Here is a 13,781-nt window from a genome sequence, read left to right on the forward strand (position 1 = left end):
TTTATTTTTCATCAAACGATTAAATAAAAAGAAGTGACGTTATTAGCGATGTGTAGCAAACATAACAATAAACACCTTAGTTAGGTGTTTACGGCCAAACAAGGGGTGTTTGGGCCGTAAACACCATTTTCCCAAGACTCATGCATATAGCATGAGTTTACACATCTTTTTCCTCATTCTCCACTTCCCACCTCAAGAACACAAGGCTTTTCTCTCAAGTATCATAAGTCCATTCTTCCAAATCCGCCAAAAGTGTAAGCTTTCCTTCCTAAATTCGTTCATACAACACTTAATCTAGTGTTTATACATCATTTCATCCATGGATTCTTGGTTTTTACATAGATCTTCAAGTATTCTTCAAAACACCAAGAACACACACTAGTGTTCTTGGGTCCTAAACACTCTTACAAGCTTCCTATAAGTAAGTATACTCTTCCTAACTAGTTATTTGCTTAGTGTGCTTACAAATCCATGGAATAAACACTAAAAATCCCCAAGAACATGTGTTTACGGTTAATACATCATTTCATCCATGGATTCTTAGTTTTTACATAGATCTTCAAGTATTCTTCAAAACACCAAGAACACCAAGAACACACACTAGTGTTCTTGGGTCCTAAACACTCTTACAAGCTTCCTATAAGTAAGTATACTCTTCCTAACTAGTTATTTGCTTAGTGTGCTTACAAATCCATGGAATAAACACCAAAAATCCCCAAGAACATGTGTTTACGGTTTGGGGATCTCCCAAAACCGTAAACACCCCCAAAGGGTGTTTTGATGCCCCTAACACCTTCTAATGATTGGACAAGAGGCTAGAAACTTGCATGCATGAACTAAGAACCACAAAACACGAAAAGAATGAAGTGGCCAAGGGTTTACGGCCGTAAACTCTAGGGTTTACGACCGTAAACTCCCAAGGAGTGGTCCAAGGACCGTAAACTCCAAGGGAGTGCCATTTCGAACCCTAACCACTTCCTAAGCCTTTGATTCAACCCTAGGACACTTCTTTGTGAAACATGAGACCTTGAAACACCCAAGTGCACCATTCCCATGAGGTTACGGCCGTAAACTCATGGGGGAATGGTCCATCAACCGTAAACACATATAGGGTGATCATTTGAAGTGTAAACTCCATAGTAAGGTCATACGCCCCTTAGAAGCAACCCTTAGCACTCCTAGCACTTGAAACAAAGTGTTTTCATGCATTAGAGTGTCTTTACTTACTTAATTAGTGATTAATTAGCTAATTAGATACACTTATGTATCACTGCATATTACATAAGATCCGTGTGTGTGTGTTCAAGTCCTCACTTGACACCTAGCATCCTACCCGAGACTTCCATCCATACTATTCACTGCAGGTGAGTTCATACCCCTTAATTAACCTTTTAAATGTTTTTAAATGCTTTTATGGGGGGGAATACAAGTTGAATCAAGCAAGTTATAGTATCAATCACATGTGATTTATAACTTTCAACCCAAAAGGATTTTCTATATTTTCAACTGCTTTGCCAACAAAACTGCTTCAAATGTTTATCAAACTCATTTTCGTATTAAATGGTTATAAAACTGTTTTCAAACTCTTTTAAACTTGTTTTATCTTCAAAACCATATCTATACTAATATATTTATATAAGTAAGACTTGAAGGACTTAGGATTGATAGCTCACCTTACTTCCTGTTCCTTGTTTGGTTGTGGACTTAGGGTATTCTGTTATTTTTCCGACTGTCATTGAATTCTTAGTTATATATCATATATATTTGTGTTAGATATAAAAGTCTTCATTTCAGTTCAGTGCCTTTGTGTATCAAAGGCACGCAACCAACATTACTATTTAACTATAATAGGTATAGTTAAGGATTTCTACTCATTACTACTATTACATTGGAACCTACCAGAGTCAGTACAGTCATGAGTCAATACATGTTAAATACTATACAAAGAGAATACTATATACTATACAAGAGAACACTCTATACATTATACCAGAAAGTACATTATACGATATCCAAGAGAATATACTAAAACAGAATGTGACATACTACTTCTCGATACGACACTTCATTGTGCTATCACCGTGTAACCAGAGTCTCCTGGAGGGAGAGCGGGCATTATGTGTATAGATCTATACGGGACAGACACTCCCACATCCCGACTGCTAGCTACAGTCCGAGCCGACTAGGCCGAGGGGTGACAAAATGTCACCATACTACGTGTGACCTGGAGGGTCATCAGTTATTCGATCGTCAATCAGCATGGTTACATACGAGTTCACATTCAGACCTTTAATTAACACTTTAAGAATTAAAGGCAAAACAGACTCCCCGAGGTGTATTGTACATTTAATACCACCTGGAGTCTGCATTTTCATTACATTCAGCCGGCAGTGACACTGCTGGGGTAAAACATTATTTTCCCATTTCTTTATATTAATGAGGTCAAAAACTATGTTTTCATAATAATAGTTTCTCTGGGAAAATCTCCACATTTATGAAAGAACAAATATACAAACAATTGAGTCTTGGTAGAAGGCTACTTTTTACTGGAAAACATAGGGTTTTCTAGGGAGTATACTATTTTCAAACATTGAAACCAGATATTATACCACCTTGTTGTAAACATTTTTATACAAGCAATGACACTAAATACTTATGAACTCACCAGCTTTATGCAGATACTCGCTTTTAAAATAACTTGTATTCTTAGTTCATCAGTAGACAGGTACAGATGCAGCTTTTGAGAAGATGGAGCATATACCAGACTCCTATTTATTTTGATTATACTTTTGGTGTCTAACAAACTGTACAAAACACGCTTGTATTACAATTATTATCTTAATGCAATGGATGTTGTTGCTTGTCTTTACTATTATGCTTTGTTATGATACTGTACATGACGTCCTCCACCCCAGAACGTATTCCGCCGTTCCCGGTTTTGGGGTGTGACAGATTGATATCAGAGCATTGTTTATAGTGAATCAAGTATATCAACCCATAAAAGATATACGAACTATGAACACATATGGATTAAAACACTCTGACCAAGAATATATACTTTTAAATAACAAAATATTTAACTAAGTATATATATACATCCATTCATACAAAGGGTCAGTATCATACTAGAACAGAACAAAAGTATTAAGATTGTGGAACAGTACAACTAGGCTTAGAGACATATAGTCAAATCTGGGTGAATGTAGCCTGATCAACTACATTTTCCAAGGAGTGACTAGCATGTGCCTAAGAATGGTTGTGGTGTTGCCACAAGTCTAAAAACTTACCAACACTACTACAAGAGCATTAGAAAAAGAATATTATAGGAGTATTCTGCATTGCTATGAATTACATATGTGAGAACTAAAAAGGTATTTACTAGTAGGGCGATAGTTGCTAAGTGGATACGCTAAAGTTACATGCAACTAGGACGCTATAGACTCAGAATCTACGACCTTTGCTTTACTTCCTGTTCCTTGTTTAGTTGTGGATTTAGAGTTAGGGTCACTTATTCGAAGGTCTATCTCGCCTTAATTACATGTAATTAGTATGCACTATGCAAGTATCGAAGTAACTGGTAAGGATAATCTTATAAGTATCCTAGATTAGTACGCCTATTAACTATTCTTTCCCTATTCTCGCGTAGATAGCATGGCTGGCTTCCACCTTCCCGGCGATCCGTATTATCCGAACCAAGGCATTGGAGGATGGCTTGATGAAGAGCAGAAGATGATCACCCAATCCCTTTGGATGATCACTGTGCAGAAGGCTTTTCGGATAGCTCCGACTCCGAACCAGAAGTCAACAACCTACCCCCAGTAGCTCCAAACCCCAACCCCCGTCCGACATTTCAAGGTCCCACTCCCATGTGGGCAATAACCTTGAATCGATGGAGTGATGAACAGGGTCAGCCTTTACCTTTCAACGGAGACCGAAGCTTTTACAACATAAGCGAGGGAGGTTCAGCTGACCGAGTCTTGCCCATCATGGTCCGTAGGATTGCTAGGAACGTCGAACAAAGTCATGCAGCCATCGGCAGAGTTGTGGAAATTGACGCCAACTCTAACCTTAACGCTGTCCGTATCCGCCAACTCGAAGAAGCTATGGATAGGACTAGGAGGGCTAATGAGGCCCTGCGGCAACAACTAGCTGCATCCCGAGCTGAAGTCATGGAACTCCGAGTGAGTCAGAGGGCGCAAGAGCGACATCTTCAGGAAGTTGTACGCCAACTGGCTGGTCTTAGGGTTCGCCCAAGGGATACCCGTCGCCAGTAGGAGATGTCAACTCATCCTTCTCTTTTGATTAAGGAATAGCCTTTTCTTTTCTATGCTCGGTAGAGCGCTTGTCTGTAAACATTCCTAACTTTGAAAATACTCTAACTAGGCTTCTAAAATGCCAACATTTTCCCTTATGGTTTGATGTAAGACCTATTGTTAGGTCATTTTCCCGAACTCATGTTACATCATTAATACCAGTAACATTGGCAGTTGACTACTATATTGGAAAGTCTATACTCTTATGTTTCCCTACTCTATTTGTTATGACTCTATCTGACAGTTGGACTATGGCGATTTAGTCCATGAAACACTCTCATCATACTCACAATCGGTTCTTACTATTATCATCATCTCTATCAATTTTCAGTAAAAGATGCCGCCTCGTCCTCGTCCGACCAGGGGCAGACCTGTAACTCAAACTCCACCACCACCACCACCTCCACCGCAGTTCGATCCGGTGATGTTTCAAGCAGCTATAACCGCAGCTGTGACCGCCGCCATGGCTCAAGTAAACTCTTGTGGTGTTAGTGGAACGGGGACTGGCACAAACTCCAGCCAAGGTGAAATCCATCCGCGTGCACGGGAGTGCACCTATAAAGACTTCATCAGTTGCAAACCTACATACTTCAACGGAACCGGAGGGATCCTTGCACTGTCCCAATGGATCGATAGAACAGAAGCGATCTTCGAGATGTGCTCATGCCCTGAGGGAAGCAAGATAAAGTTTGCTGCTTGCACCTTCACCCAAAGGGCCCTGACGTGGTGGAATAGCCATGTCAAATCACTCTCACTGGTAACAGCTAACGCCATGGGCTGGGACACACTGAAGGACCTTATGACAAGGGAGTACTGCCCGAGGGGCGAAATTCAGAAGCTCGAGGAGGAACTATGGAACCTCAAAATGCAGGGTTCCGACATAGTGGCTTATACAGCCAGGTTCTGCGACCTGGTGGCTCTATGTCCAAACATGGTCCCCACCGAAAACAAAAAGATCGAGAGATACATCTGGGGTTTGGTGCCCCGTATCGTGGGAACGTTCTAGCTTCAAACCCTGCAACCTTTGATAGTGCCAAGGAATTGGCCCAAAGGCTGATTGATCATGAAGTTCCTTCTACTCCATCAACAACTACAACCACCACCGCAACACCAACCTACACGACCGACAACAAAAGGAAGCGTGGAGACCGAAGGAGGGGCAAATCAAAGCAATCCTCTTCCAAGAACCAATAGACGGTGGCTGTCCATGCTGCCACTACTCCAGCTGCCCCTGTACCGGCCAAAACATATGCAGGGAACTTACCCAAGTGCACAAAGTGTTCTTTCCATCATAACAGCCCCTGCCGGGAAATGCACTGCACTAACTGTGACCGGAAGGGCCATACCGCCCGGTTTTGCCGATCACAGCCCAAACCCATTTCCTAGGTCCCCAGTATAGGAGTAAGCCAGGCCTGCTACGGCTGTGGCGAGATAGGGCATTTCAAAAGAAACTGCCCGAAGGCTGGAAATACAGGAGGGACTGGCAGACTACTTGCTATTGGCCACAATGAAGCAGTAGCAGACCCCACCGTAGTCACGGGTACGTTCCTTCTCGATAACTCTTATGCTTATATTCTATTCGATAGTGGGGCAGAAAGAAGCTTCGTAAACCAAAACTTTAAACACCTACTTAAACAATCACCGCAACCACTAAAAGAAACCTTCGTCGTAGAAATGGCTAACGGCAAGACAGAGAGCTCTAACGAAATCTACATAGGTTGTACCCTCGTGCTAGATAATCACTCATTTCCTATCGACCTCATACCAGTAGCAATCAAGAGCTTCGATGTCATTGTGGGCATGGACTGGTTGAGTCTCCATCGTACCGATATTCTATGTTTCGACAAAGCAATCCGTCTGAACCTGCCAAATAACGAAACCTTGTTGATCTACGGAGATAAACCCAGTACGAGCCTTCGTATCATCTCAAGTATTCAAGCCCGGAAATATTTGCGTAAGGAATATCGCGCGTTCCTTGCACACATCGTCGACACGAGCCAAAAAACAAAAGACCTGAAAGACTTCCCCGTGGTATGTGACTTCCCCGATGTCTTTCCAGAAGAGCTACCGGGATTACCTCCCCAACGTCAAGTCGAGTTCCGAATCGACTTAATCCCAGGAGCCACCCCCGTAGCCAAATCGCCCTATCGTCTAGCGCCTGCTGAGATGCAAGAGCTATCCGGTCAACTTAACGAACTACTCAGTAAGGGCTTCATAAGACCAAGCTTCTCTCCCTGGGGAGCTCCGGTCTTGTTCGTCAAGAAGAAAGACGGATCGTTCCGTATGTGCATCGACTACAGGGAACTCAACAAGCTCACGGTCAAAAATCGTTACCCTCTTCCTCGTATAGACGATTTATTTGACCAACTCCAAGGGGCGAGTTACTTTTCCACGATCGATATGAGGTCCAGGTATCACCAGTTACGAGTACTTGAGGAGGATGTTCTGAAAACAGCCTTCCAAACTCGTTATGGGCACTACGAGTTCGTAGTGATGCCGTTCGGACTAACCAATGCGCCCGCAATATTCATGGACTTAATGAATAGGGTATGCCGTCCTTACTTGGATCAGTTCGTCATCTCTTCATTGATGACATACTTATCTACTCTCGAAGTAAGGAGGAGCATAGCAATCATTTACGACAAGTCCTGGAAACCCTACGATCGGAGAAGCTGTACGCGAAGTTCTCTAAGTGCGAGTTTTGGATCCGAAGAGTCGAATTCTTAGGACACGTGGTTAGCGAAGAAGGAATCCACGTGGACCCATCCAAGATTAAAGCTATTGAGAACTGGTCAGCACCGAAGACGCCTACAGAAATTCGCCAATTTCTAGGCCTCGCTGGCTACTACCGCAGGTTCATACAGAACTTCTCTCGAATCGCGAAACCCCTTACAACATTGACCCAGAAAGGTGTGGCCTTTGACTGGGAAGAGAAACAAGAGAAGGCATTCCAAACCCTGAAACAAGCCTTATGCACCGCACCGATACTATCCCTCCCCGAAGGGATAGAAGACTTCGTGGTATACTGCGATGTATCCAACCAAGGGCTCGGCTGTGTTCTGATGCAACGAGGTAAGGTCATCGCCTACGCCTCAAGACAGCTGAAGACACACGAGGTCAACTACACCACGCACGACCTCGAATTAGGAGCAGTTGTGTTCGCCCTAAAAATCTGGAGACACTATCTGTATGGTACGAAGAGCACCATCTACACCGACCACAAAAGCCTCCAACATATCTTCAACCAGAAAGAGCTCAACATGAGACAACGACGGTGGGTCGAGCTACTCAATGACTACGAATGCGAAATTCACTATCATTTGGGTAAAGCCAACGTAGTAGCAGACGCCCTAAGTCGGAAAGAATATTCTGGTCGAAGAGTCAAGTCACTAACAATGACTATCCATTCGCATCTATCCGCACAAATTAAGGAGGCTCAGCTTGAAGCTTTGAAACCTGAAAATGTAGCGGAAGAATCCCTACGAGGAATGGATAAGAACCTGGAAGCCAAGAGTGACGGAACCTTATATCTCATGGACCGGATCTGGACACCGAAGCACGGTGGCTTCAGAGACTTGGTCATGAAGGAAGCGCACAATACTCGATATTCCGTCCACCCAGGTTCAGATAAGATGTATCTGGATCTCAAGAAGTCATACTGGTGGCCTAACATGAAAGCAGAGATTGCTACCTTCGTGAGTAAATGCCTTACTTGCGCCAAGGTCAAGGTCGAATACCAGAAACCATCAGGACTACTCCAACAACCGGAGATACCTGAGTGGAAGTGGGAGCGGATCACTATGGACTTCATAACCAAACTACCCAAGACAACGGGTGGACTTGATACCATATGGGTCATCCTCGATAGATTGACCAAGTCCGCACACTTCCTACCCATCAAAGAAACCGACAAAATGGAGAAACTCACGAGAACCTACATTAAGGAAATCGTACGACTGCATGGTGTTCCTATATCCATTATCTTCGATAAAGATAGTAGATTCACTTCGAGGTTCTGCCAGTCGCTACAAAGCTCCTTAGGAACGAGGCTGGACATGAGTACAACGTACCATCCACAGACCGACGGACAAAGTGAGAGGACTATCCAAACTTTGGAAGATATGCTGCGAGCCTGTGTGATCGACTTTAGTAAGGCGTGGGATACCCACTTACCCCTTGTCGAGTTTTCCTACAACAACAGTTATCACGCGAGCATCAAGGCCGCTCCATTTGAAGCCCTCTACGGCCGGAAGTGCAGATCCCCTCTGTGCTGGGCTGAGGTGGGTGACACCCAGTTAGCTAAAGGACGAGTTCCTGACAGCACTCTCACGGGTCCGGAAATCATTCGGGAAACGACAGAGAAGATCGTTCAGATTCGTGAACGATTAAAAGCCTCTAGAGACCGACAGAAAAGCTACGCAGACAAACGGAGGAAACCTTTGGAGTTCCAGGTGGGAGACCGAGTCCTTTTGAAAGTCTCACCCTGGAAATGCTTGATACGCTTCGGAAAGCGTGGAAAGCTGAATCCAAGATATATAGGGCCTTTCGAGATTCTAGCCAGAATCGGCCCCGTAGCTTACAAACTCAATCCACCCCACGAGCTTAGTAACGTACATCCTACCTTCCACGTCTCGAACTTGAAAAAGTGCCTATCCGACGAGACTCTTGTAATCCCTCTCGACGAGATCGAGATCAACGAGAGCCTCAACTTCGTGGAAGAGCCTGTAGAGATTATGGACCGAGAGGTCAAACGAACAAAACAAAGTTGCATCCCAATTGTGAAGGTTCGCTGGAACGCCAAGCGAGGACCGGAGTTCACTTGGGAGCGCGAGAATCAAATGAAACTTAAATATCCTCATCTTTTTACTTAGTTATTGTGTAATAACTTAGTTTCTTGAACTCTAATTTCGGGACGAAATTCCCTCTAACAGGGGGATGATGTGACAACCCGAAATTTTCATTTGTATAATTTCTACAGTCAAACACTTCAAATATTAGTCACAAACATTTCAGTACATTTTTGGCCGGATTTAAGTCCGTTTGGGTGTTTTATTTTATTTTTCGTCAAACGATTAAATAAAAAGAAGTGACGTTATTAGCGATGTGTAGCAAACAAAACAATAAACACCTTAGTTAGGTGTTTACGGACAAACAAGGGGTGTTTGGGCCGTATACACCATTTTCCCAAGACTCATGCATATAGCATGAGTTTACACATCTTTTTCCTCATTCTCCACTTCCCACCTCAAGAACACAAGGCTTTTCTCTCAAGTATCATAAGTCCATTTTTCCAAATCCGCCAAAAGTGTAAGTTTTCCTTCCGAAATTCGTTCATACAACACTTAATCTAGTGTTTATACATCATTTCATCCATGGATTCTTGGTTTTTACATAGATCTTCAAGTATTCTTCAAAACACCAAGAACACACACTAGTGTTCTAGGGTCCTAAACACTCTTACAAGCTTCCTATAAGTAAGTATACTCTTCCTAACTAGTTATTTGCTTAGTGTGCTTACAAATCCATGGAATAAACACCAAAAATCCCCAAGAACATGTGTTTACGGTTTGGGGATCTCCCAAAACCGTAAACACCCCCAAAGGGTGTTTTGATGCCCCTAACACCTTCTAATGATTGGACAAGAGGCTAGATACTTGCATGCATGAACTAAGAACCACAAAACACGAAAAGAATGAAGTGGCCAAGGGTTTACGGCCGTAAACTCTAGGGTTTACGACGGTAAACTCCCAAGGAGTGGTCCAAGGACCGTAAACTCCAAGGGAGTGCCATTTCGAACCCTAACCACTTCCTAAGCCTTTGATTCAACCCAAGGACACTTCTTTGTGAAACATGAGACCTTGAAACACCCAAGTGCACCATTCCCATGAGTTTACGGCCGTAAACGCATGGGGGGAATGGTCCATCAACCGTAAACACATATAGGGTGATCATTTGAAGTGTAAACTCCATAGTGAGGTCATACGCCCCTTAGAAGCAACCCTTAGCACTCCTAGCACTTGAAACAAAGTGTTTTCATGCATTAGAGTGTCTTTACTTACTTAATTAGTGATTAATTAGCTAATTAGATACACTTATGTATCACTGCATATTACATAGGATCCGTGTGTGTGTGTTCAAGTCCTCACTTGACACCTAGCATCCTACCCGGCACTTCCATCCATACTACTCACTGCAGGTGAGTTCATACCCCTTAATTAACCTTTTAAATGTTTTTAAATGCTTTTATGGGGGGGAATACAATTTGAATCAAACAAGTTATAGTATCAATCACATGTGATTTATAACTTGCAACCCAAAAGGATTTTCCATATTTTCAACTGCTTTGCCAACAAAACTGCTTCAAATGTTTATCAAACTCATTTTCGTATTAAATGGTTATAAAACTGTTTTCAAACTCTTTTAAACTTGTTTTATCTTCAAAACCATATCTATACTAATATATTTATATAAGTAAGACTTGAAGGACTTAGGACTGATAGCTCACCTTACTTCCTGTTCCTTGTTTGGTTGTGGACTTAGGGTATTCTGTTATTTGTCCGACTGTCATTGAATTCTTAGTTATATATCATATATATTTGTGTTAGATATAAAAGTCTTCATTTCAGTTCAGTGCCTTTGTGTATCAAAGGCACGCAACCAACATTACTATTTAACTATAATAGGTATAGTTAAGGATTTCTACTCATTACTACTATTACATTGGAACCTACCAGAGTCAGTACAGTCATGAGTCAATACATGTTAAATACTATACAAAGAGAATACTATATACTATACAAGAGAACACTCTATACATTATACCAGAAAGTACATTATACGATATCCAAGAGAATATACTAAAACAGAATGTGACATACTACTTCTCGATACGACACTTCATTGTGCTATCACCGTGTAACCAGAGTTTCCTGGAGGGAGAACGGGCATTATGTGTATAGATCTATACGGGACAAACACTCCCACATCCCGACTGCTAGCTACAGTCCGAGCCGACTAGGCCGAGGGGTGACAAAATGTCACCATACTACGTGTGACCTGGAGGGTCATCAGTTATTCGATCGTCAATCAGCATGGTTACATACGAGTTCACATTCAGACCTTTAATTAACACTTTAAGAATTAAAGGCAAAACAGACTCCCCGAGGTGTATTGTACATTTAATACCACCTGGAGTCTGCATTTTCATTACATTCAGCCGGCAGTGACACTGCTGGGGTAAAACATTATTTTCCCATTTCTTTATATTAATGAGGTCAAAAACTATGTTTTCATAATAATAGTTTCTCTGGGAAAATCTCCACATTTATGAAAGAACAAATATACAAACAATTGAGTCTTGGTAGAAGGCTACTTTTTACTGGAAAACATAGGGTTTTCTAGGGAGTATACTATTTTCAAACATTGAAACCAGATATTATACCACCTTGTTGTAAACATTTTTATACAAGCAATGACACTAAATACTTATGAACTCACCAGCTTTATGCTGATACTCGCTTTCAAAATAACTTGTATTCTCAGGTCATCAGTAGACAGGTACAGATGCAGCTTTTGAGAAGATGGAGCATATACCAAACTCCTATTTATTTTGATTATACTTTTGGTGTCTAACAAACTGTACAAAACACGCTTGTATTACAATTATTATCTTAATGCAATGGATGTTGTTGCTTGTCTTTACTATTATGCTTTGTTATGATACTGTACATGACGTCCTCCACCCCAAAACGTATTCCGCCGTTCCCGGTTTTGGGGTGTGACAGTGTTCATGGCCCTAAAGCTTTTCTATTAGAGTTTGCGGCCAAACATGAGTCATCAATGTAGTTTTCGGCCATGGTGGGGTTTCATGTTACAATCCTTTGGAAAATTGTTTAATATGTGCTTCATTGTTGACTTGTCAATGCTAATTAGCACATGGCTCTTCAAGGCTTATATATATATATATATATATATATATATATATATATATATATATATATATATATATATATATATATGATAGCTTATAACTCGATGCTCATATGACTTTCAAATGTTTTATTGCAACATGTTTATATCTTACATTATGGATATACTTGTATACAAGACTCCTTAGACTTGGTTTGATCCTAATTTTTCTAGTTGTGACACCCAAAGTGTTTCTTCTTGCACTTCTCACATCACTTTGCCTCATTGTTATCCCCAAACCTCTTGTCGTTGGGGTCGGACTTTGAAAATGCATTTTTATAATCGGACCTTGAAGATCCCTCAAAATTCATTTTCTCTCTAGTTTCAACTTTCTCCAGGCCCTTCTCCCTTATCTGGGTCTCCACATTTGTAGCTGCCCATATGGTTGCTTTCAGAGTGGTTGCTAGCTTCACCGTTGGACCAAAATTCGCTGGTAGTCCCATAGAAAACTTATTTACTTTGGAAAGTCCGGTAGGAACCAAGTTAGGGACTATCTTCATATTCTCATTAAAAGTTATAGCATACTCATTGACCCTCATCTTGCCCTTCTTCAGATTCTGGGTTTCATTGTTGATCTCCATAATATCTTCTTCGAGAGCCGTATTGCATCTTTAACTCCTCAATGAAGTTCTCCCAAGACATCTTCCTTTCTTCTCCCTTGGGCATGGAATCAACCAACAACTTCCACCAGCTCAACACTCCAGTCTTCTTTTGTCTTACCACTAAGATTGTCTTCTGTCGGTCATTGTATTCACAACTATCAAACACCATCTCTATTTTAGAGATCCAATCCATAACCACTGGTGTTGGGCTCCTAGAAATACTTTTTGGTTTGGAAGCCATGGCATCCTTGTACTTGCATCCATCTTTTTTCAATCCCTTCGCAATGGTTATTTCTCATAACACTTCGTGGTTCAGCTTGGTCTATGGTCGTGGTGTAGCTTCCATCTTTTGACTGACCTTCATTCAATACTGGTTCATCAAAAGGTGCAGTGAATTCTCTCCTATTCCCTTGGAGCAGTTGTATGGTCTTATCCATTTTCTCAACTAGCATTGCCCGAATCATGGCTTGAACTCCTGCCATCGTGATTGGTTCAGTTGCTAGAACAACTTATCATGCACGTTCAATCACACATTGAGCCTCAGGCTCAAGCTGTTGGCTTCCGTTTCCATTTCCTAGTCAACTATGGGTTCTCACCATGACATTCTGTACACCAGAACAATTATTCATGGTACAGTAATCACGAGTATATTGTGATAGAGAAGGTTTTAGTTATCTTTAGACGCATAATCCTCCTTATCACCATGACATTCTGTACACCAGAACAATTATTCATGGTACAGTAAGCACGAGTATATTGTGATAGAGAAGGTTTTAGTTATCTTTAGACGCATAATCCTCCTTATCACCTCGAAAAGATATATGCTAGTTCTAATACATTAATTATACGATTAGAATCATGAACACATAAAATTTCCAAATCAAGGTCGGCAACAGAT

This window comes from Lactuca virosa, chromosome 8 (genome assembly GCF_052849685.1).
Source record: "Lactuca virosa cultivar CGN04683 chromosome 8, Lactuca_virosa_CGN04683_v6, whole genome shotgun sequence".
NCBI classification, from domain to species: domain Eukaryota; kingdom Viridiplantae; phylum Streptophyta; class Magnoliopsida; order Asterales; family Asteraceae; genus Lactuca; species Lactuca virosa.